At 37.8% G+C, this 25,870-nt stretch overlaps 1 protein-coding gene and 1 long non-coding RNA gene across 2 annotated transcripts in view; both read right to left on the reverse strand.

The window, feature by feature from the left end:
- Window positions 1-25,870, reverse strand: part of PDE7B (phosphodiesterase 7B) — a gene marked incomplete at its 3' end in the record, with an annotated part of 632,720 nt that overhangs the window by 452,858 nt on the left and 153,992 nt on the right. The window lies entirely within an intron of this gene.
- Window positions 5,576-25,019, reverse strand: LOC309666983. Its single transcript, XR_014267447.1, has 3 exons — window positions 24,569-25,019; window positions 22,295-22,349; window positions 5,576-11,811 (listed from the first exon to the last, which is right to left on the reverse strand). It is a non-coding gene; the product is annotated as an uncharacterized lncRNA (long non-coding RNA).

A 25,870-nucleotide genomic window follows, 5' to 3' on the forward strand; every position in this document is an offset into this window, starting at 1 on the left:
ATTGTTCAATAAAGTTCTTGATGAAAATGAAAAACGTCTCTTTTATTTTTACTTAAAAAACCGAAGGCACTTTTTGGCCCACCCAATAAATACGATGTTGGGTCTTGGCTTGTGGGCAGAACTGCCACGTAAAGCTGCTGTGCACTGCACAACCGCAGGCACGACGTTCACATAGATCATGATTCTACTGAGGAATATTCCACTCATATCCTTAAGCAAAATGAATCTGATGTTTTGTGTGCTACTTCTGTCCCTTTTTTGACATACATATTTTCATACAGACATAAGTTATTGCCTGCTCATCACAGCACACTCTTAGGAAACTGTCCCAGCCACAGCTCCTGGTATTTAGGTGATCATGCTTGGTAACTGTGACTCTTTCTCCAAAATACCTGAAGAAGGGCAGAATATGATGACCTGAGCCAATCATATTCCCTTCTTAGGAATATGAACTAAAACAAGGCTCAAACAGATGATGAAGGATACTGTGGAAGAAAAAGAGTGGTGGGGTGGGGAGGGGGATCAATGAAGCTGTATCCATAAGCCAAGTTCTGAGAAAGCAGAAACTCAGAGGGAGGAGAGGAAACTGACTAGTAGAGAAATTTACAGAGTGGAGCAGCAATTTTAGGAGAGAAATGATGCCGCCCAAGAATGAATACCCAGTCCCAGGGCTGGTGCAAATGTACTTAACAGGAAGTCCACATTTTTGTGACATAACGTTATTGATTCTCTCTTCCTTAAAGAAAAAAAAAACTACATAGAACAAAGATCTTAACAGCTTCTGCGAATGAACTGGACACTCCACACACCTTCCTAGGGTGTGGAATTAGTTACATATTTCCGAGTTGTTGTCATAAACCTTGAGAGTAATCACTGGTAATAAAGTTGATAACAGGTAAAATTTTTTCCACGTTACCTAACAGGCTGCTCTAAGCACTTCACGTAGTGGACCCTCTTAATAATTACAAGTAGTACCCCTAGAAGGTAGATAATACTATCATCCCCCCTTTCAAGAGTAAATTGAGGTGTAGGAAGGCTAAATGACTTGCCCAGACGCCTACCACTAATAAAGGGCAATGCTGGGCTTCCCTGGTGGTGCAGTGGTTAAGAATCCTCCTGCCAATACAGGCAACATGGGTTCGAGCCCTGGTCCGGGAAGACCCTCTTTAGTCAAAGGATAATATGAAGCTGTTTGCTTCCATTTTATTTTGTCTGAAATTCATATTCCTACCACTGCTTCCTTTTTTTTGGCTTTTACCTGTTGCTTTTTTTTTTTATTTTTATTTTTTTAACCACTGCTTCCTATTGATATTTCCCAAGTAAACATCTCTTGTGCCTTCATTTTTAGCCAAATGGGGGCTTAACGTGGAGAGCCAGTCTAGGACAGCAGTCACAGCAAGAGTGCTGGAGTCACGTGGCTTACTTGATGTCCTGGCTCTGCAGTAGAAATTAAAAGACTGTGTATGAGGAAAAGTCCCGACAAAAGACTAAAGGGAACTTTCTTAGCTGATAAAATCTATATCAAATGCAATTAAAAGTGAATGTTAGCAGTATTCCTTTTAAAATCAGGAATAAGACAAGGATGCTCTCTGTTATGGGTTGAATTGTGTGTCCGTGCCCCCAAGTTAATTGAAGTCCTAACTCCCAGGACCTCAGAACGTGACCTTATTTGGAGATAGGGTCTATACAGAAGCAATCAAGTTAAAATGAGGTCATTAGGGTGGACTCTAATCCAACATGACTGGTATCCTTATTAAAAAGGGGAAATTTGGAGACAGACACTTTTACAGGGAGAGTGTTAATATGAAGACAGCCATCTACAAGCCAAGGAAAGAATCCTGGAAGAAAACCTTTTCTCACAACCATCGCTGTCAACACCTTGACTTCTGACATCCAAAAGTGTAAGATAATAAATCTCTGTTATTTAAGCCATTCAGTTTGTGGTACTTTGTTACGGCAGCCCTAGCAAACTAATACACCCTCTATACACCCGCTACTTCAATTAAACATTTAACTGGAGGTACTATTCATCTCAGTAGGAATAGAATAAGAAGTAAAAAATATAAAGATTGTAAAGAAACATCACTGTCAGTTATTGCAGAAAATATAATTACATCTATAGAAAACCCAAGAGGATCTACCAAAGAATCATTAGAATCAATACAGTGAATTTTAGAGTTCAACAAGGTGGCTGGATATATATCAGTATATATATCAGTATAGGAATCCATTACATCAATAGAAATCAACAACAACAATAGAAAACGAAATGACAATATACTGTGATAATCATTTACCATAATGAATCAGAAAGTACTTAGGAATCTAAAAAATGAGCATGGTCTTTACAGATATAATTATGAAATATTTTTGAAAGTCATTAAGAAGACCTAAAAAATAGCTGTCTTTGTGAAGATTAAATAAAATAATCCACATAGAGTTTAGAGAAGATGTAGGCCCTTATGGGCACTCTGTAAGTTGTGGCTATTATGTTTATTATATTTTTATATATTTTACATTTTTATAGTTGTGATTTTGATTAAACATTTAAAGTCCTTTTTTTCAGGTGCTCTTGTAAGCAACAAATAATTGTTATCCTTTTGCATTTTGGTTTTACCAAATTTGTGAATTACCTTTCCGGCTTATCTTGGTAGACAGTGTTTATTTCATGCCAAACCCTCTAGACAAATAGCATTTGTTACATTCCTCAAACATATATATATAAGGCTTTAAAATATGCAAATACTTTCTATTGCTTGAAAATACACATAAATATGTAGTAAAAATGGAAATAAATTTAGGTTAGAGGTAGCTCTGTGTGGAGAGAAGGAAACAGAAGCAGAGAGCAGTACACAGGGGGTTCAACTGAAAGTTTAAAGTCTCATTTTTTAAGCTGGAGGTGGATATCTGGGTATTCATTATTTTATCCTTTTTTTGATGTTTTGTATATCTGATATATGTCATAATAACTTCATTGGAAAGAGACCTGGTAACAGCTCATGTGAAACAAAAGAAAAGTTGGGGAATTCCTTTTAACTATAAACTCAGTATGAGTCATCAGTAAGATGTGGTTTTACAGAACTAAGGCAATCTTGGGCAGCAGTAAGGAAAACACTGTCTCAGTCAAGGCTGATACTAGGAACTCTGTTATTTACAGATTCTCATTTCTTTCTTCCTGCTAGACTGTAAGAGATCTTTGTGTACCTGTTCTCTGATGTGTCTAAAGTTGTTATGTTGCTTCTTGGCACATACTGGCTCAAAAATATTTGTTAAATAATGAATGATTTTGTTCATGTGTATAAACACAAATATATTTTGTTTGGATTCAATCTGCTATTATGTTGTTTAGAATTTTTCCATCTATTTCATAAATCATATTATTCTTTTCTCATACAGTTTTCTTCTGGTGTTAGTATTAAGGTTATTTTAGCCTAATCACTCTCATTCTCTGGAATAATTTATGTAAGATTGGAATTAGGTGATACTTGAACATTGGTCAAAGTTGTCTGTGTAATTATCTGAGATGTGTTTGTGTGTTTTTCGGTGGGGAGGATTATAACAGCAGCTATTGTCAACATTCCCTAAATATCAGTTGCTTCCCACCAGAAACCCAGAAGGTTTCTTTGTCTTTCTTCACTCGTGTAGCAGTTGGATGTTGGTCTAGTGCCTCTCCTGGGTAGCTCTCTTTCAGCTTTTTCTATTGCATGGCTCTACCATCTAAAATTATTTTTGCCTTCAGCTGCAAGTGAAAGCAAGCCAAGAACCCTAAGAAAGATTTTGGGTGACAGTCCTGTAAGTGTTATACTCATTTTTGTACTCATTCTACCAGCTAGCACCAGACTTATGGATTCAACCTAACTCGAAGGCAGATGTATTTCCAGGAAAAGGAAATGGGCTTGCTAAGCATCCAGCCAATGTCTGTCATATGACTGATTTCAGTTTCCCTATTACTTATAATTCTATTTAGGCCTTCTACTTCTTTCTGAGTCAGTTTTATAAGCTATATCTTTCTAGGGATTTTTCCCCCTAATTTTTAAAATATAGTGCCATAAAGTTGTTTTTAGGATTACATTATGAAACAGCAAATCTTTGCTGTTTCTGTAGTTATGTTGCACTTTTTATTTTTAACATTATTTGTGTTTTTTATTTCCTATTTTTCCTTTGCTCAAATTCATTACAGCTTTATCTATTTTATCAGTATTTTTTTTAATAAAACAGCTTTGGCTTTGTTTTCCTCTCCTTTGTCAAAGATTCAATTAATTTCTGTTCTTACCTTTATTAATTCTTTCAACTTCCCCTGGGCAATTTCCATTATTCATTTTGAAATTTCTTAATCTGAATGTTTATCTCATTACTATTCAGGTTTTCCTCTTTCCTAATGCAAGCATTTAATGGTCTAGCTCTGTCTCTGAAATTTCAATACCGAGTGTCTATAACACTGTACAGTTCTTAATGCTTCCTAAATTTCTTTATAATTTCTTCCTTAACTCATAAACTAATTATGAATTTTTAATTTCTAGCTTCCAAATGAATAAGTTTATTCAAATTGTCTTCTTGTTGATTACTAATTTCAGTTGATCAGGTAATCAATTCTGCATACTATGATATTTTATATTTATTATGATCTATGTATGAATATAAATGGTAACATTTTATAAAATGTTTAATGTGTGGTTGAGAATATAACATGTGTTCTTTTATTTTCGGTTGCTGGCTTTTTTATACGTTTATTAGATCTATCTTGTTAACCACATTGTTCAATTTACTGAATTTTTCTGCTTGAATTGTTAGTCATTAAGAAGTATGTTATAACTTCCTACTATGATGGTAAACTTGTTAACTTTTCTTTGCAATTTGTCAAGGCTTGCTTTGGGTGTTTCAAAGGTATGCCATCAGGTATATAAAAGTTTGAAATGATCATACACTTTAGGCATGTCACCTGTAAACAGCAATAGCTGGACTCTGATTTTTCACTTAGTTTGATAATCTCTTTTAACTGGTGAATTTAATATATTTATATTTTTATCATCACTACTGATGTATTTGTAATTATTTCTACTATCTTATTTTGTAATTTCCACTTCATTCTGCTTTTATTGTTTCTTGTTTTCTCCATCCATGATCACTTTTAGAATTTTTTATACATTTTTCCCTTCTATGGTTAGGAAATTATATATCTTATCTATTCTTTCAATGGTTGCTCATAAAAGTTTAATATGCATACTTCATTTAACAAATTAATCAGGATTTCTACCTTCCTGCAAAAAAGCACATTTTAAAATGCTTTTGTTTCAAATGCCTTCCTCCTTTCCTTTACATTATTGGTATCTGTATTAGTTTTCTATTGCTGCTGTACCAAATTTTCACAAACTTAGGAGCTTAATAAAAATTTTATCATCTTAGAGTTCTGTGGAGCTTAAGTCCAACACAGATCTCATCAGGCTAAAATCAAGGTGCTGCCAGATCTGCATCCCCTCCTACAGGCTCTGATTAGGATCTTTTTCTTTGCTTTTTTCAGCTTGTAGAGGCCACCCATATTCCTTGGCTCATGGCCCTTTCCTCTGTCTTCAAAGACAGCAATGGCTGGTCAAGAACTTCTCACATTACATTCATTCTTACTTTATCTATAGTCACATCTCCCTCTCACTGACTTTCTTTTCTGTCTCCCTCTTCTACTTTCAAGGACCTTTTTGATTATATTGGGTCCTGGAGATAATCCAGGATAACCTCCTTAAAGTCAGCTGATCAGAAACCTTAGTTCCATTTGCAACCTAAATTTCCCTTTGCCATATAACTTAATGTTTACAGATTACAAGGATTGGGACATGGACATCTTTAGGAGTTCATTATTCTGCCTATCATCATAGCTTGTCTTTTTTAACCTTTGAAAATTATACACTTCATAACATGCTTGTTTAGCTTTGCCTACAAGTTTACAGATTTCTTTGTTCCCTATTCCTGCATCTCAGACTTTTGCTCTGGGATTATTTTTCCTCTTTCAGAAAAATATTAATTACAAGAGATTGTTAGTGATAAACTCAGTTTTGGTTTGCTTGAAAATGTCATAGTTTCCCCTTTAATCTTGAAAGTTAGTTTTCTGAGTATGCTAATATAAGTTGACAGTTTTTTCCTCTCAAAATTTGAAAGCCACTATTACACTGTCTTCTGGCTTCCATTATTGTTATTGAGAAGTCAGCTCTTGGTCTAATTGTCACTCCTTTGTAGATAATCTATCTTGTCTTTCTAAGATTTTATTTTTGCCTCTGATATTCTGCATATTTTAATTATAATTATTCATGGTGTACATTTCTTTTAGTTTGTCCTCTTTGGGATTTGTTCTGTTTTCTGAATTGAGGATTAAAGTCTTTCATTGCCTTTCCTAAATTCTCACTTTCTAAAATACTGAGATGTTTATTGCACTAAATCATTTTATTCTTCATGTTCCTTAATCTCTCTTTCATAATTTCCATGTTTCCATTTCTCTGCTGTGCACACTGGGAAATATATTTAGATTTACCTTATATTTAATTAATTCTCTTCAGCTATATCTTATCTCTGTAACCCACTCCATGGAAAATTCATTTTAGTAAGTTTTTTTTAATTTCTAGAAGTTGTATTTGGTTCTTACATTTGTCAGTCTTTTTTATAATACCCTTTTCCTTGCTAAGGTTATTAAATTCCTATATAATTTACTTAAATATTTTAAACATTTTTATCTTGGCTATAGCAAATCCAATATCTGAAGTCTTTGGAGTCAAACTGTTCTTGAGCAAACAAGTCCAAGGTTGCTTGCTTTTCTGTGTAAGCTTGCCCTTATATTGCTAGTTCATGTTTTTCTGAGCTTTTTCTGTGTGAATCCTGCAAGTCATATGTAGTAGTGCATTCCTCCTGGACCTAGATAGATTTTTTTTTTTTCTACTGGGAACTCTGGGGGACTACCAATTCAGCACCACTTAAAGTCAGTATCTTCACTTGGGGGTTTCCAAATTGCGCTATAAGGACACGCTTGCAGTTACCAGCTTTTACAAGGGGATTTTCACCCACTGAGACTCAATGAATTTCCTTGTCTTCTTCCTTTATTGGTAGTTGAAAGTTCTTTTGTTTTGTGTTCGTTTTTGTAATCCACCCCTTCACTGACTGAATATGTAGCTTTCGAAGGATTCTGGCTTTATACAGGGATACATTTCTCCACCTTGCACTGGCCCAAAGCTTTGACAAGTGCACCCATTAAAATTCAAGACTCTCAGTTACTGAGAGCAGTTTATTTCCCCAAGATAGCTTTATGCTGAGTGTCAGTTCATTCTGGTTTCAAACTTCCTCTTTAATCCTCTGCTATTCGTAAATTTACCTTACTTTCTTGCATGATCAAGTATGTATTTAAAAACATATTTGTTACATTTTATCCAGCTTTCTAGTATATTGTGTGGAAAAATTTTATTGTATATTATCCACCCTGATTCTGGAAAGGAGGCCCCCTAAGATGAATATTTACCTTCTGTAATCTCCTATATTCTTGAACATTTTTATAGTTTTTCTTCATCATATTCTGGCTTGTAATATAACTGTATCTTTATAAATCTTTATATCCCTATGCAGTGGTTAGGTTTCTTGAAAAAGAACAAAATAAAGATCAATACTTTCCATTTATTTTGCTAATTTCAACTGTGATCATGGAGAAGTGAATGTCTGCATCTATTATTGAAAAGTTGACATTTTCATACTTTATTATTCTATTCTTTCTATTCTTGAGCATTTTAAGCCGAACTGTTCTGCTCTGTAATTCAAACGATGCCAGAGTACAGATCCTTAAAGAAGAAATATTACCAAAGGTTAGATCAGGATATGGAAGAAGGCCTGAGAAGGGGAAGTCCTTTATTCTTTCAAAATATTGGACTTTCATGTGATACAAAAATTTGACCAAGAAAAGAAAAGTCTATACTGATAGCCTGGAGGTGGGTGGGGTGAAGCTCTATTATATATGCCACACAACCAGGCTGCAATCTAAATGCTATTTCTGGGACTTCCCTGGCAGTCCAGTGGTTAAGCCTTAGCCTTCCAATGCAGAGGGTGCGGGTTCGATCCCTGGTCGGGGAGCTAAGATCCCACATGCCTTGTGGCCAAAAAACCAAAACATAAAACAGAAGCAATATTGTAACAAATTCAATAAAAGACTTTAAAAATGGTCCACATCAAAAAATAAATAAATGCTACTTCTGTTCCTCTTTCACACAGAAATTTGATTGTCATTCCATTAAGTTTATATATCTATATGAAAGACACATGTAATTTAACCACACATATACTGTGCTAGTGCTCAGAAGGGTTTTTGCTTCAAAGATGGAGACTTTTTTCCCAATACAATCTACAAGACAACTTTCAGCATTTTTTCAGCTGGACCAGAAAATAAGCAGGCATTTGCTAAGCAACAAGAGTACCTCAACTGACTGGGATTTAAGCCACTGATGTCAGCACACATTAGCCAAAATATTTTCCCCTCCTCCCCAAACTGTAAACATCAGCTTGTATGAAATTAGCCTGACAACGACTTTGGGAGAGTGAATACGTGAATGCGAAATGCACTTCCCCAGCACGGCTGCCAGATTGCCAGAAAGCATTTTCATTCCTCTAATACACAGAATTGTCCATGTCTACTTGGTGCACAGCATGAAGCAGAGAGATAAAAATCTAAACGACGCAATCCTGGACATAGATGCAGGATGATCCTGAGAACCAAAAGCCTGGTGCAGACGGAAAAGAGTGCCTTTCCTTCATGAGCAAGCGTAATTTCTTCATCTCAATATTCCTGCATCTTCTTATCACCCCTTCTGATTTAACATTTTAGGACATTTATGTTAAAGGAGGAGTATATTTTGTTGCTTTTATGAAGCCTGATCATGATGACTTATTTCTTACAGGATTTTTATTCACAGCATTGCCTTTCTGCAAGGAATGCACATTAGGAAATTCTTGGTTTGTGGTTTGTTACAATACAACAGAGATTACATCAAATTTGCAAATAACCTTACACAAGAATGGATCATGGGAACAAAAATTGAAATGAGCTGCTGGAAACCTAAAGGTCTTACCCAGAAATGAGGGAGGTCTCAACCCTCCTGCCAAGTTTCAAACTTCTGCCTAGTTGTGGAAAAGACTGAGTGGTCTTTACTTACAGAAGGATGAGAGAACATTACTAGTGAGCTTTATTCCCCATAGTCAAAGTACACCTCCTATAGCCACCTGCACTGTGAGGAATGGACCCAAACCTAGCCACCACGGGAAGAAGAGTAGGAAATGGGCAAAGAGAGAGGAGGTTACCACTGGGATACTTTATTTAATGTTAGGCTCCTAAAAACATACAATATTTCTTCTCTCTTCCATATGCAAAGAGAAAGTATATTGCATATTTTCCAAATTTTTCTCCCTGTCAATATCAAAGTACAAATCTCAAAGAATCTACCAGCTAAAAGATCATGAGAAACAGGCACAAAATTCTAGTACCATGCCACTATTCAAAATCCTCAACAGCACAAGGGAACAATAATGATACTTAAATGGCACACTAAACATTGTTGGGACTTTTTAGAATATAAAGCTCTTCTTACTAAATATGCCAGAACCAAAGCTAATACACACAGTCAGGACATTTGTGAGGAATCAGAACATTGCATCTGTGCTATACTGAGAGGCTCACAAGCTCTGGAGTTAAGTACAACTGTGCTGGAATCCTAGCTTTGCCTTTTACTATCTATAAGACAAGCTACAGACCTGCTCTGCTAATTAACTTATAATTTTTAAAATGGGAATAGTATTGCTTCTATTCTAGTTCCTAGAAGCATTACTCTGCAGATAAAGAAAACCCATGTCGACATCTGGTATACAGTACACACACAATAAGTGATAGGTTTTATTCACATACCAAATGTTAATAAATTACTCAAAGTTATGAATTTTTTAAATATTTGATGCACATCTCTGTTATGCAAGGGTTCTCAAACACCTGCAGAATTTATAAAAGCAAGCCCGATTCCCAATGTCCATCTTAGAGATGCTGAGTTAGTGGTTTGGGGTGGAGGCCATGAATCTGGACCATTCATTAAGTTCCACAGCTGTTCCTGATGATTAGCTAGGTTTGGGGACACCAGGATAATGAATCCATGTGAGAACTAAGTTCCAAATTTTGGTTTTCAGACAGACAAGAGCTCTAGCAAGTGATCTGGGGATGTACATTAGAGTTTAACTTTGATGCATCCAATAAGTAAGGTAATTGTATTAATCAAAGTGACTTAATTCATCTCAAAGGGCTCATTTCTAATTACGTTCCTGTTTATTAATATAATCACCTTTATCAACTGTGATGGCCTGAAGAGAAGCCTCCATGTCTCATACTTATTTCATGAAAACTATACTCATGCTGTAAAATTTCTAGGAGAATGGCATGTACCCCAAGCCCATCACTAATACTAGTATTATCAGTGCTTTGTATAATTTTTCAAACACAATTATGACTGATAACACAAATATAAAAACATTATTAGCTATTGTTAGAACTCCTAGACATGCTATTCCTGGGATTATGTCAGATCCAGGTCTCTGTTTATATTCTCTTCTCTGTTTCTACTTCTCACAACTTTCCTCATCACTCCTTGGTTAAAATGCTTCTTCTAATTCTATCTTCTGGTTTTCCCAATGGCCATTTTATAAGATCTCCATCTTTGGTCACAAGTCTGGAATTAATAAACTTTTACTCTGAATGTCTCAAAATGCTCTGCAGACATTAACATATCCACATACCCTAAATGTAGTAAGTGACAGAGGAACAGATAATCACTCTCTTAGAGGCAAGCTCGGGCTGTCATCCCAGATCACAAGTTCCAAGATTGGATATAACATCCAAGCAAGTCAAATTCATAAAAATTATAAAATTTGACTCTATGTACATTTACATGAGATGTCAAGTAATTACAATGGAAAAACCAGTTCAATGTATAAAAGAAAAAAAGTTTATTTTAAACATCCAGTTTTATCAAATTCTTAAAATTTGGAAGAACATTTTTGGGTCCAAACATTTATGTTTCTGCTTCCTGGTCTTTTTCCAATAAAGAATTGTTTTGGAAAATCTGAGTAAGGTCTATTTAGCTGCTTTCAAATATACAGTGAGCCAAAGCAAAAAATGAACAGGGATGCAATAGGATGATTCAAAGCATATTTTTTAAAATGACATTTTGAGTAGAGATTATTTCTCACAGGGGAATACTCTTTTAAGAATATTTTCTCACAGAGAATTTTCTCTTAAGGTAATATTTTAAGAGAGAAAACACATCTGAAAGCACAATAGATGAGGCAGAATAATAAAGCTGCTCTTATTCCAAATTAGCATTCAAGAAGATGTAAGAGCTTTTTTAATCCCGAAGTATTAGCATAAGTGGTCACTTGCTATTAGAAACATATTGCTCTTTGTACATAATATTAATATAGATTAACAGCATATTGATTATTGCATCCAATAGAAATTCTCAGGAAGATCTACAGCAAATAAATGTTCCAGATTTACACTTGAGCAATTATCACTGAGTAAGAAAAAACTTGGATTACTTTTTGAACAGGGTTCAAAGTTTTTATTTAAAGCAACACACACACGGACACAAAACCACACAGCCAACATAAGGTCTACTTGACAATCACATGTAAATGTCCAAGAATATTTAAGTGCTTCTTTTGACTTCAATTCTCATTCACTATAAATGCCATATGATGTGAATTGCTTAGGAAGTCCTGTGGGTTTGAACACCTTCCAAGTTACTGCTATCACTACTGATCGAGGCAAAGAAAATGATTAGATTTCATACTTTTTAAAACTTTTATCCTAAGAGAGTACTTTTTAATAGACTGTAACTCATTATACTTACAAAAAAACAGGAAATATATATTTATATTTATTAACTGGCATTTATTCTTTTTTTAATCACTCCTGATGCTACCAAATGAAGTCTACAGGAAACAGACCTAAGCTGCTAGAATTATTATACAAGATTGGGAAGCTATCCTATTTCTTTAAAAAATTTTTCCTTTTTAAAATAATTACCGTATTAAAATGACTGAAAAATACATAGAATAACAGAAAAACACCCGTGTTTTCACCAATAATTGAAAATTGGTAACATTTTCTCATATTCGCTTTTTTCCCCAACAAATACTGCAGATAAAGTTGAAGTCCTCTTTGACCACCGCCCTTTCCCCCCTCCCTCTCCCTAGAGGAACCACTAGCATGAGTTTGATGGGCCACAGTCTGGCCCTCTGGGTTTCATGGCTCCAAACTTGGGCTTAAATTAGAGCCTTGGGGATCCTGCTCTACACAAATTGTGTCATTTGGAACCCCATGTAAGGGATGTGGGCCAGGAGCCAATCCTTCATGGTGATTCTTCCTTCTCACCGAGTGGAACTAATTCAGTCCCCCACTCCCTATAAGGTCCCCCGCAGCTTTCCCCTGGTGGTCCCCCCCTGGTCCCACGCTGTGGCCAGCCCACAGTCAGCTCCACCTCCTGAGCAGACACTGAAACCCCAGGCCCTTCTGTCCTAATTTGGTCCTGGCTTGCTGTCAGGCACACAGCTTTAGTCCCCACTCTGAGAGACTTCCTCTTTTCTAACCCCTAACAATTTTTCTCTTTTCTTCTGAGCAGAATGGCTTGCATTTAACATTTGTAAAAATAATGGTCTGTGATTTTTTTTTTGTTTGTTTCAGAGCATGGTAGGCGGTTTCCCTCCCCCCCCCCACACACACACTGTATTTTATTTTTACAAGAGATAAATAAACTGACACCAAGCATTGTAAATGGATGACCACAACAAAATAGGTGGTTTTAATATATATTCCCACTCCCTTCTTGACCTAAAAGGCACTTATTATCTATAGATTTAAAATGGGTTTAAAAAGCTTAGAATGAAACAAAACATCTTAATTAAAATATATACATATGTATTTTATAACCTCTATAGATAATACCATTCATTCATCACATAAATATTTATGGAACACTTACTGTGTGTCAGGGACTTAGCAATGAATAAAACAAGCATAACAGTAATGAAATACAAATAAAATGGGTTTGTGTTTGGTATAGCAAGGTTAAAAGAAGTTTAGCAATTCAGACAAATCAATCAAATCCAATCAATTTTCAATCATAGAAGCATAATTAACACTGTATTAACCCAAATAACTGAGTAATAATATTTGCAAAAAATTAAATGTCAGATTAAGTCTTATATTCAGTAAAAGTCATTGCCTGCATTAATAGATCAGATACCACTGCTCCATCTTGCAAACACTTCTACAAGCACATTTTCTTCTTGTCAGAATCATAAAATTACAAAGGAAAATAAAAGGTAAACATTCATTGAGTGTCTACTATATGTTCCTGGCACTGGGCTGGTGACTTACAATTTGTCTCTAGAAACTGAAGCTCAGCAACTTTGCATAGGGCAGAAATTAGTAAGTCTCAGAGTCTCCGTTATAACTCAAAATTTATAAAATGAAAGCCTTCTCCCTTAAAATACCATTTTTAAAAATCTTAATGCAGAAGGATAAAGAACAAGTATGTTCAAGGACTTGTTCTTATGTGTCAATTTGACATTTTCTATAATGCCTATTGTATTGGAGAGGTTGTTAATTATAATTTGCTTAATTAAGACATCTTTTGCCAATCTACAAAGTTCTAGGGCATGAGAGAGTGATATCCTGCAAAGAACTCCTTACTCATCTAGGCACCCAGAGCCTAATACAGTGCCTGGAACATAGGAAGCACTAGTTCATTGAATGGATGAGAAAACTGGAAAGATCCCAATCACTGGATTTGGTGATAATGAAACCAAGGTTTTTGTTCTTGTTCTGCCAATTATGGTTGTTGTTGGTTTTTTTGTTTGTTTGTTTTGTTTTTTGGTTTTTTTAACTTCTGTTATTTTGTTTTCTGTTATTTCTTTCCATTCCACCTTCTGCAAAATAAGGGTGACTTAGACAAGATGGTCCTTTCCAGTGCCAAAGTCCTATGACTTTAAGTATCACCTCAGACTCTACATGCTGGTTGAATAATTAAGAATCTTAAAGACACTCAGCCTAGACTTTAAAGATCTAGAAGATGAAGATTTATTTGGTTGGGGATTTACTGACACAAAAACCTCACTTATAACTAAAATTATATCCAACATTCCTGAGGTTAATCTACAATCAGAATGTTTACCCAAAGTGCATATTTGGGAGAACCTAAGAAAGCTGATTTTTTTCCCTATATTAAGTTTTACCCCTAGTTCAAGAATGAGGGTAAACTGAAAGGCATGAACATATAAAACCTGTAAAATGACTAAGATTTTTTTCAAAAGTAATTTATTTCTAAAGCATTGATAGCTTTTCCTCCCCCTGGGCTGTTTTTATGATGTCTGTAATTTCCTTTGCCCCCAGCTATGCGATAGTTGGTTCATAATAATTATTTGACTCATTACTCTCATGCTCCTCCACCTCACCCCACTCCCAGAGGCGTCACCTGGCCACACATGCTGGGCTTGTCCAGTCACTCTCTACCTATTATTTTTTTTCTTTTTTTATTGAAGTATAGTTGCTTTACACTGCTGTGTCAGTTTCTGCTGTACAGCAAAGTGAATCAGCCATATGTAAACATATATCCCCTCTTTTTTGAATTTCCTTCCCATGTAGGTCACAACAGAGCACCGAGTAGAGTTACCTGTACTATACAGTAGCTTCTCATTAGTTATCTACTTTATACATAGTAGTGTATATATGTCAATTCCAATCTCCTAAATCATCCCACCTCTGCCTTTCCCCCTTGGTATCCATAAGTTTGTTCTCTATGTCTGTGTCTCTATTTCTGCTTTACAAATAAGATCTCTACCTATTATTTCTTTATTCTTTTCTTCATTAAATACCAACTACATTTACCTTCTTTATCTGTTTATTATTTCCTGGCCTTTCCCTTCACTTAAATATAGCCTGGCAAAGCTCAGAGTCTCAGTGCTTTTATTCTCCGCCACGTTTCCACCACCAAGACAAGCCTCTGCCCTTTGATAGGTGCTAAATAAATATTTTATCGAGTGAATGAATTTCTCAAGAGAAGCAGCCTTATTTATCTTTGGATTCTCATGCCAAGCACAGTAACTGACATGTGGTAGGCACCCTATAAATGCTTGTTACCTAGAAGTGCCATAATAGGAGGTAATTCTAAGAGTAATTTTGAATAATGATAAGCATGTATGTTGAAGCAAAGAAATAATAAAATGTCATTTTGAAAGTTTTAAAAACTTCTTCCCTACAAAAACCAAAATTGATTTTACTGAAGCAAAATACTTTTTTCTTAAGTGGAGAAGAACTAAGGGGAAAAAATTAAGTCCACATGATTATCTTTGCAACATAAACAATTTGTATGTGGTAAAATTGTGTGTCACTCTTCTAGCTCTTTTCATGATAAGAACTTCTATTTACTGAGCACAAACTGTATATATATATATATATATATATACACACACACATATATGAACATAGATGTATATATGGCACGATATATATATATATAATACAGAATTATCTCATTTAATCACAAAAGTTCTTTAAGGTGCAAATAATTAACCTCAATATGTACCTCAAAGAAGTTGCATGGTCAAGGTCACAGAAATTAGGTGAGTCTGGGTTCCAACTCAGGTCCCCTCATGCCACAAGGTCATTCACCTACATGCAGTCCATGCTTCAAAGAGTCAGATCCACAGAATTCTGTACATTCCACACAACCTGATTTCTGCAGTTTTTCTCAAAAGTGCTCTGTTCATCTCCCTACCCTCCAAGTAGATGAATGGCTAAACTGGGAATTGAGAAATCTAAAGGGGACATTCCCAAGAAGGGTAAATTTTTAACAGTTTTAAAACAGGGACAGTTTTTAGTTGACAAACACTGCTGCTTCCTCTTCTCTTCTATCTACTGTTTAAAAATCAGTGTATTCAAGGACTAGACTCCATTCCTGGCTTTAAAAGTTCTTTCTGACCAATCATACCCCTTCACATGATTCCAGCAACTCCTTATGTGCTACCAGTGACCCCCAGACCCTGCCTTCACACCACACTGCCAAAACCACTACAACTTTATTTTTTTTATATCTTTATTGGAGTATAATTGCTTGACAATGTTGTGTTAGGTTCTGCTGTACAACAAAGTGAATCAGCTGTATGTATACATATATTCCCATATCCCCTCCCTCTTGAGCCTGCCTCCCACCCTCCCTATCCCAGCCCTCTTGGTCGTCACAAAGCATCAAGCTGATCTCCCTGTGCTACGCAGCTGCTTCCCACTAGCCATTCATTTGACATTTGGTAATGTATATATGTCAATGCTACTCTCTCACTTCATCCCAGCTTCCCCTTCAACCCTTGTGTCGTCAAGTCCATTCTCTACATCTGCGTCTTTATTCCTGCCCTGCCATTCGGTTCATCAGTACCGTTTTTTTAGATTCCATGTATGTGCGTTAGCATACGGTATTTGTTTTTCTCTTTCTGACTTACTTCACTCTGACTCTAGGTCCATCCACCTCATTGCAAATAACTCAATTTTGTTCCTTTTTATGGCTGAGTAATATTCCATTGTATATATGTGCCACATCTTTTTTATCCATTCATCTCTCGATGGACATTTAGGTTGCTTCCATGTCCTGGCTATTGTAAATAGTGATGCAATGAACATTGTGGTACACGTCTCTTTCTGAATTATGGTTTTCTCAGGATATATGCCCAGCAATGGGATTGCTGGCTCATATGGTAGTTCTATTTTTAGTTTTTTAAGGAACCTCCATAATGCTAGGTACCACTCCAACTTTATAAGCCCCAGAGACATGCCCAGAGTTGAACTTGACATTCTCACCCATAAACTGCCACACTCCCTATTTTTCATGCTTTGGCCTACACGTTGCTGCACAATCAGTCATGAAGCTGAAAACTTTAATAGTTCTTGAGTCTTTTCTATCCTTAAGTTATAATATCCCATCAGCCATCAAGCCCAATTCATTCCACTTCCTAGATATTCCATTTATTCATTCAGAAACATAACATTTATGGAGCCCTCGCTCTGTGTCCAAGATGCTGCCCTGGTCATCTCTATCTGCCCTCTGCTGCATCCCTACTGTCCCAGCCCAGATCAAGGCCTTCACCACCACTTCCTTAAATTTAGAAAATACTGTCCTAGCTTGCATGCAAGCTTCCAGTTTCCTGACACACCCAATGCATATTTTCTACTGTTACAAAAATTATCTTCCTAAAACACAAATCTAATAAGTTTGGGCTAGAAACCATTCCTCTCTCCCCTGGAGTCCATAAGGTTATGTCTTAGCACAGCATTCAAAGTCCATTACATTTTGGTTCCAACCTTTCTTTCCTGGCTCCTCTTCTGCTCCCACACCCACCTATGCTCAAGCTTCTCTAGAAGGTCACTGCTTCCTGAACACAACACAAACTCGCCTGCTTGTTTCTTTGCAAATGTTGTAATCTCTGGTAGCAATTTCTTCTCATACTCCCTTTGCCTTAGACTTCAAGATTCATCTCAAATATTGCCTTCACTGTGAAGCCTTCTCAGATGTTCCCAGGAGGACTGAATCACTCTTTTCATTATACTACCAGAATGAAGAGTGTATCACTATATCATTTATTACTAAGGGACTGAATATACAAACAGATTATGGCCAGACCGTATGTGAAAACAGAACTTTGACTTGCAACCTGGCCAGAAAATCAACCCCCTTATTCACAGTAAGTAGTCCAGAAAGCCAGCTTACTATACATCAAACTTGTAGGACATCAGACAGCTATCTCTAGTAACAATCCAGGAAGCTAAACAATTACTTCTCTAACAACCAGCCCCAAACGTCCAGGACTTGATTAATAACTGACAGTTTCCTTAATTTCTGTCCCCGCTTCCAACTTAGGATAAACCACAGTAAGTCAAACTTTCAACCCTAATTAATCACACAGAATGCTTTGCTTCTAGCTAGTCAGACTATAGCTTCCCCATGCCAACAGCCTCCAATTAGGATATACCTAAAGACTTCCTTTTTTTTTTTTTCCAATATAAAGCTTTCCCACTCTTCTGCTTGTCTTAGAGTGTCTGTCAAAATGCAATTGATAGTGACTAACTCTCTTGGTATAGCAGACTCTGAATAAAATAACCTTTGCTTTCCTCATTTGGTTGGTCTTTGTTTGTTTCTACCTTGCCTAGCCAGGACCTGCTACATAAAATTACTCAATAAATGCTTTGTTGTTGTTATTTTGTTTTTTCTTGGTCGGCTACTGCCACTACAGGATGTTTTCAACAATGATCCAACTTTATTGTCATACAATTTTTAATAATATTCCTTTATTATCCAGTTAAAGTCTGTAGGGTCTATAGTTATGTTCCTTCTTTAATTCCTGATATTGATAATTTGTGTCTTCCCTTTTTTTCCTTCATCAACTTAGTTAGACATGTTGTCAAAGACCGGGCTTTGGGTTGCTTGAGTTTTCTCAATATTTGTTATTTGTAGTTTGATTTCTGCTTTTACCTTTTTAAATGCTTTCCCTTCTACTTAATTTAGGTTTAATTTTTCTTCTTTTTCTAGTTTCTTATGATAGAGACTCTAATAAACTTAGACCCTAATAAATTTATATCATTTTTTTGTTGATATTTACTCTTTTCCAATATAGGTACTTAGACCATTTTGAGGCTTGTTTTTAAGTTTTGTTTGGGCAGGTGTAAAGGAACATTTACTGCAGAAATAATTTAGCCTACTAGTAAAGTGTAGCCCTTCCGGAGCATTCCCCAAGTGATCAGTGAGGGCTCTCCATCCTATCTGGTAGTATTAGAAGTGATGCTATATAATAAATATATATTTGATACTAAACAAAGGCATCTGTATAGATAGTTCTGGGAATAACAGCCATTTTCTCAGTGGTGGAAAACTGTCTTTTTTACCCCCGGCCTCTGTTCCCTCCTTGCCCAACAGTTAGACCTCCTTCGTTCTTACCTTCCACTTCTGCTTTATCCCAGTTCCCAGGATAGGTCGCAACCTTAGACTCTGGGGATTAACTACCTCCAAACCAGCAGCATAGGGCTCAACATCATTTCACCCTTCTAGCTGGTCTTAGGCTTTAGTACCGATAAACAGATTTTTCCTGTTTAGCAAAACAGGATAATCTTAGATAGCAATAAGATAGATTGCTATCTTATTTCTGTGCATGACAGTCCTATCTTGGAGATCCGCCTCTGGCCTTATCTTTCCTAGGACCTTCCTTCCCTTGATACCTACCTTGGTGGTGGAGACCCTGATTCACGCTTGCAAACATCCCTAACGCTAATAGCTTGCCTATGTAAATTTCTTAGCCCCCTTTCTGTGTAATTCAGTTTTTTAGAAAGGTGACCATTTCACTTCATATTTCACTCTCAACACGTATTACTTTCTATGTACCCTTTACCACACTGTATTCTGCTAAGCGACGTCCACAGTTTCCATGTTCCAAAGCAAGGTCCACCCTCTCCACCACCTTCCCTCTACCTCCTTGCCTTATATGGTTGACCAAGTTCCAGATCCCAGCCTCGTAGGCTGTACTCAAGAAGGCTCCTTATGGCCATGTGCTGAGAGAAAAAAATGGTACACCTCTGAAATTCTACACTGAAGACATAATTTCTCTGGGTATCCCATTCAGGACAACTGTCAAATATTACAAAATTACTTTTTCTAATACAAATATAAAGATGTATTCTCCCGACCAGAATGTCCTTTCTGGAATCTATAATTATTTCCCAATAGTTCTTACCTCCACCAAGGAGCCTCACTTCTGCTGCTAGGGCTGGGGAAGATGTATTTTGAGTTTCCTGAGGTCACCCTCAGAGGTACTTTGCCAGAGAAACAGTATGATAAAATATCGTTATGTGTAATCGATAGCAAAGTTCCTCCTATCCGAAATCATATAAAACATAAATCTGTAACTTGTGATAAGTCCCAAGAACCTAACCAACATTTAAAATATTGTTTCAGTGAAATATCATTTTGATTTCCAAATAACCAACTCAAAACTAACATTTTGTCTCTAACATTCATGATATAAGACACTTTCCAATTCTGTTTTATAGGTTGCCAAAATTATTTCCACAGTGATAGCTGTGGATGTGTATTGTTGAAAATAATTCAAGTAAACATTATAAATGAAAGCAGGGGCCCCAGTGTAAGCACATATAAAATGGTTAATTTGAATTTGGGCTTGTCTTACTAAGGCAAACTATCTTGTAATCCATGTTAGTCTTAATTCTCCCACTGGGACAGAAAACATAATCATGGAATGAAGGCTTCTAAGTAATGAGGAAGAAAATTCTGGTTTAGTTTTCAGTCCAGAAGGTAATTCTGGTTTAGTTTTCAGTCCAGAAGGTGGTCTCTTCCCACCAAAAGCCATAGATGGTACTCAGTAATTCTTGCTATCCCTATTTTACAAATGAGAAAACTGAGAATAAAATAGAACCATCTGAACCAGAAATGAAATGGACACAAATTTAGTGTTTCACACAGCATTTACACATTAGTAGAGTGTAAAGCATTAAAAGCACCAATTCAACCAAAATTAAAATGCAAAAAATTAAGCCATAATAGTACTCAAGGAAACCACAGAATTCCTAATAACCTTAGAGTGGGAAGACTATCTAAGAATGACACAAACCCAGAAGCTGTAAGTGAAAAAAAACTGATGAATGTGACCATATAAAAAAAAATATTTTTTAAACTACTACATGGCCAAAAACAAAGAGAGAAAACATTAAAAAGTCAAAAAACACATGACTAGTAAAAAACACATTCTAGGAAAGAGCTAATTTCTTTAATCTCTAAAGAACTTCCAATAATTAATAAAGAGAAAAAAAGACAAGCCCAATATAAAAGTGGGCAAAAATTAAGAATAAGTAGTCCATAGTAAAGTAAATGCAGATGATTTTAAGCATGTATAAAGAGGCCCAACCTCATTTACAATAAGAGAAATAGTACACCTGCAGACCATTTTGTACATACAAAATGGGCAAATATCAGAGTGGATAATCTACTGTATTGCAAAGGGTTTGGAGAAACAGGTACTCATATTTTCATAGTGGGAGCAAACTGGCTTCCAGGAAAAAGAGTGAATCTTACTTTTCAACCACAAACTTTTGTATCTTTCATATTTTGCACCATGTGTGTATTACCTATTCCAAAAATTGGATAAAATCTGTTCACTTGTTATTTAACAGAGATACCTGAATCATGTAAGACATACAATTTTTAACTATAATCCTGGAGTCTGGAATAAATGGACAAGTGAAGTAACATCCTTGATAAGTTTTCTTCAACAAGCCCTTTTCCTATTTGGCTGTGATGACCCATGAACTCTAGTCTTTTCTGACAGATGAGGCTGCTGTTCGCAGAATGAGACATTATGTATAAGTCTGTCCCAGCCCCAGGTCTACACCTTGTGAAGTTGGACCATACATATTGTACTAGTTTTATATTTTTTAACTTATTTTAGTGAAGTATAGTTGATTTACAATGTTGTGCTAATTTCTGCTATACAGCAAAGTGATTCAGTTATACACATATATATTCTTTTCCATATTCTTTTCCATTATGGTTTATCACAGGATATTGAATATAGTTCCCTGTGCTATATAGTAGTACCTTGTTGTTTATCCATTTTATATTAACTAGTACATACTAGTTTTAAAACTTGCCCATAAAGTCTTTGATATCCTTTCAAGAGGGGGAGCTTAATTCCCCTCACTTTGAGTGTGGATGGACTTAGTGACTTGCTGGTGACTTTCAGAATACGGTGGAAGTGATGCTGCCTCACTTCCAAGGCTAGGTCATAATAAACAGTGCAGCTTCTGTCTTAGTCTCTCTCTCATGAGTCACTTGCTCTGGGGAAGCCAGTTCCATGGCTTGAGGAGAGTTTCACAGGCGAGGAACTGAAGCCTGCAGCCAATAGCTGTATAAGTAAGCCATTTTAGAAGTGGAGCTGTCAGTCCCAGCTTCAAATGACTGTGGCCTCAGTAGACAACTTAACTGCAATTCCGTAAGGGACCCTCAGTCAGAGCCAGCCAACTAAGCCATTCTTGGATTCCTGATTTTCAGGGACTGTGTGAGATAATAAACGCTTGTTGGTTGAAGCTGCTAAATGTTGGTATGATTATGCTGCAATGGATAGCTAATATACATATCTTCTGCCCTCCCTTCCACTTCCCAGAGAATACATGTGTCTTTAAACTCACCACACTGCTTGCCCTTCTGTTTGGTCCATCTCCAGGGACAATGAACTCAGGTAGCCTGTAGAGCAACAAGTGGGAGAAGAAGAAGAGGTCAAGAGAGGTGATATAATCACTACAGGTTCTGGCAGAAGAGGGAAAAAACATGTCAGAATATTCCTTACACGATCGTCAAATTACTACGTAATAACTTGTCTTGGAACCTGCTGACTTGAACAAATCTAGGTGGTTTCTTTCAGGATACTTCCAACCATTTACTTCTCTAATTTCATTTCCATCTTCCTCCTCCCAACCCAGGTGGTATGCACTCTTAGATAAGAGCTAGAAATGCGGGAAAATTCAGGGCTTATATAATATTACAACGTCAACAAAGAAAACAGATGCTAGCCTATTTAGCTATTTTTTCTAAACTGCATTTTGTTACAGATATGTAAATTTTGTTCCACTAAATTTCCCTGTACACATTCTGGGATTCACAGTCAACAGAGTATGTAGCAGTCAATACTTTGCCTTATAAGGCCTTCATATTCTCCCCCTCCCCCTCCCCTCTTCTCCTCCCCCTCCCTCTCTCCCTCTCCCCATGATTTGGTTATAGTAATTCCGAAAATTTCTTTGTCTCTCAGTGGAACTGCACTTTTAAAAGGTTACAGAAGAAGCCTTTTGGAAGTTCAAAACTGAAAGAAATGCATTTCACACTACTAAGAGCAATTCCCAAACACACAGGAAAGCATGGAACTGTACATTCATTCCCTTTGCATGCACACTTCTATTTTTTCAGTTTGCTCACTACCAGAAAAACAACACTGTCCAGGCATTATTTCTGCTGAGACTCACACATCATAGTTTGTCCTTTGGCCCAGCTGCTATTTTACCTGACAGGGGAAGGAAACCAGCACCCTCGTTCCTACCATCCAGTGAAGTTTGAAATCACACTGTTCTGCCAATAGAGCCCATATCTAGAATGCCAGAGATGAGGCTGTACCCATGTAGCTACGAAACTGCCACCATGCTCACAGGGCTCTCACCTAGTTTCTGGGTCTAACATATACTATTGACACTTCACTACCAAGACCACCAATCTTGCTTCAAACCCTTACCTGCATGGTTGGGAACTGATTCAATAAACCAAGACGATCATGCGTACGTCTATATATCTGGCATCCCTCTCCTGGACATTTCTCCCTCCTATCAGGCTGGTTCTAACGTCCATGCTTATTATGCTCTTGGGACATCCTGCTTTGAGCTGCAAAGTAGCAGAGGCCCAGACTCTGAGGGTACTCCAGGGATCCCAGCTCTTGAACCCCCAAATCTGGGTTTCTCCCCACCCCACCTCCCCATCTACAACAGTCCTGTGACTGGGTTCCCAGCACGTTTTGTACTCGACTTCACTCCCATTACATCAATCCCCCCCAGACTGAAACTGAATCTAGTGATCCCTCCACACAGAGGCTGGAAGGATCAAAACTTAGTCATTTTCCCCGATTGTGACAACAGGAAAAAACGCACCAGTGCTTCAGTTTTGTTTGAAAAAAAAGGTATTTTTGAAAAAGAGGGGAAGGAGAATAAAAGTGAATATGAAGAGTACACATTCTCTTTTAACAAAAAGGTTGAACAGCAAAACAAGAGCACGGAATTATGTAAGCTATTACTACCACCACCTCCCAGAAAAAAGTGTTAGGGAGAAGCCAAAGTGTGTGTCTACATGTTGGTTGATTATTTCAATGATTTTTTCACATTAGGCATGTTTCCAAATCTCATCAAGAGGAATAAAAAATAACTATGCATATCTAGTTAATAAGCACTTCTGCGGTAGTAAGGTCCTATCAGCAGGATAGTGATCTGCATGCATCTGTTCACAAAGTTTCCAGAGCTCACCATTGCTCACGAGCCAAAAAGTCTTAGCCTCTGCGTGTCTCCTCAGGCCTCTGACAGCTTCTGACTCATCTTCTTGACATTCACGCCCTCGCATTCCCACCAGGCCCTCGCATTCCCACCAGGCTCTATGCTCTTACACACAGAACGGTTTGTAATGCTCGAGGAGCGCCATGTTCTTCTGTCTCTCGGCCTTTGCACGCTCTGGACTTTCTGAAATGTTCCCCCTGCCATCATCGCCACCCCTCCCATCCCCCACTTCGTTTAGCTGGCGAACTCTTGCTTATTCCTCAAGGCTCAGCTTCCAAGTCGTGTCCTCAGTTAAGGCTTTCCTGACACTTCATACTCTGGCCTGAAAGGGACGAACATTATGGGCTTTGTGCCTGGTGCATACCTTCAAATACGTACCTGCCTCCATGTTAGACACCGAGACGGCTTCCTAAGGTCAAAGCTCACATCTTACTCTTTTGTTCATAGCTCTGAAACGGAGGGTAAGTCTTAGTCAAATCCATTTCACCCGCCTTCGGTAATCAAGCAGATCTACAAAACTTGCATGTCCTTCAAGTGGCGCGAAGCCTAAACAGTAAGACGTTTGCCCAAGTTGTTTTCTAGGAACTTGGGAGTCAGCGGCGTCTAGTTTCAGCTGAGCTGGTTAAAACTTTCAAGGACCACCGACCCTCCTCCACCTGGGCACACGTGAGCTTGAGCTTCGGCTCAGTGACTTCTGACGTCAGAGGACTGAAAACTCCACCCTCAGATGGTGCTAAGCACCGGCACTGTCTTTGCAGAGGCCTTTGGCTTTGTTACACCTCTGCGGGACGCTTTCGCACCTTTCTCCGGTCGCCGCTCCCCACGCCCTGCACCGTGCCCACGCCCCCTACGCCCCCACGCCCTGCACCGTGACCACGCCCCCACGCCTTGCACCGTGACCACGCCCCACACGCCCCACACGCCCCACACGCCCTACACCGTGCCCACGCCCCACACGCTCCACACGCCCCACACGCCCCACACGCCCTGCACCGTGACCGCGCCCCACACGCCCCCCACGCCCTGCACCATGACCACGCCCCCCACGCCCCCACACCCTGCACCGTGACCACGCCCCCATGCCCTGCACCGTGACCACGCCCCACACGCCCACACGCCCTGCACCATGACCACGCCCCACATGCCCCCCATGCCCCCCACACCTCTATGCTCCCCCCCCTCAGACTGCCCTGCTTCTTTATTTTTTTATCTCATATAAACCCTGAGCCCCTTGCCTCTGGGGGCAGATATGAGACTTGTTCTCCCCTCTCCTCACTTGGCTGCCCTGCAAATAAACCCTCTCTTTGCTGCAAACCTCGGCATCTTAGCAGTTTGGTTTGCTGGTCAAAACAAACCTGGTTCGGTAACAGCGCTTCTGACAGGAACAGTGGCTGGCACTTAAAAGTGTTCAGTAGGCATTTAGTAAAAGGATGCATGGATGGATGGATGGTGAAGAGTAAGAATCGGTTTCCCAAAGTAGCAGACACTGAGATACTGTACTAGGTTTTAGAGAAATGCTTTTTACATATATAATCTCAGCAAGAAGGCAACTGAGGCTCAGAGAGGTACAATCACATGTTATGTCCACACATTAGTAAATAGTGGAGTTGGAAAGGTAATGGTAACAATAATACTAAGTAGTAGAGTAGGTCTGTTTGACTACAAAGCCCATGGTCTTTT

The sequence above is a fragment of the Balaenoptera physalus genome (genome assembly GCF_965194825.1).
Source record: "Balaenoptera physalus genome assembly, chromosome: 9".
NCBI lineage: Eukaryota > Metazoa > Chordata > Mammalia > Artiodactyla > Balaenopteridae > Balaenoptera > Balaenoptera physalus.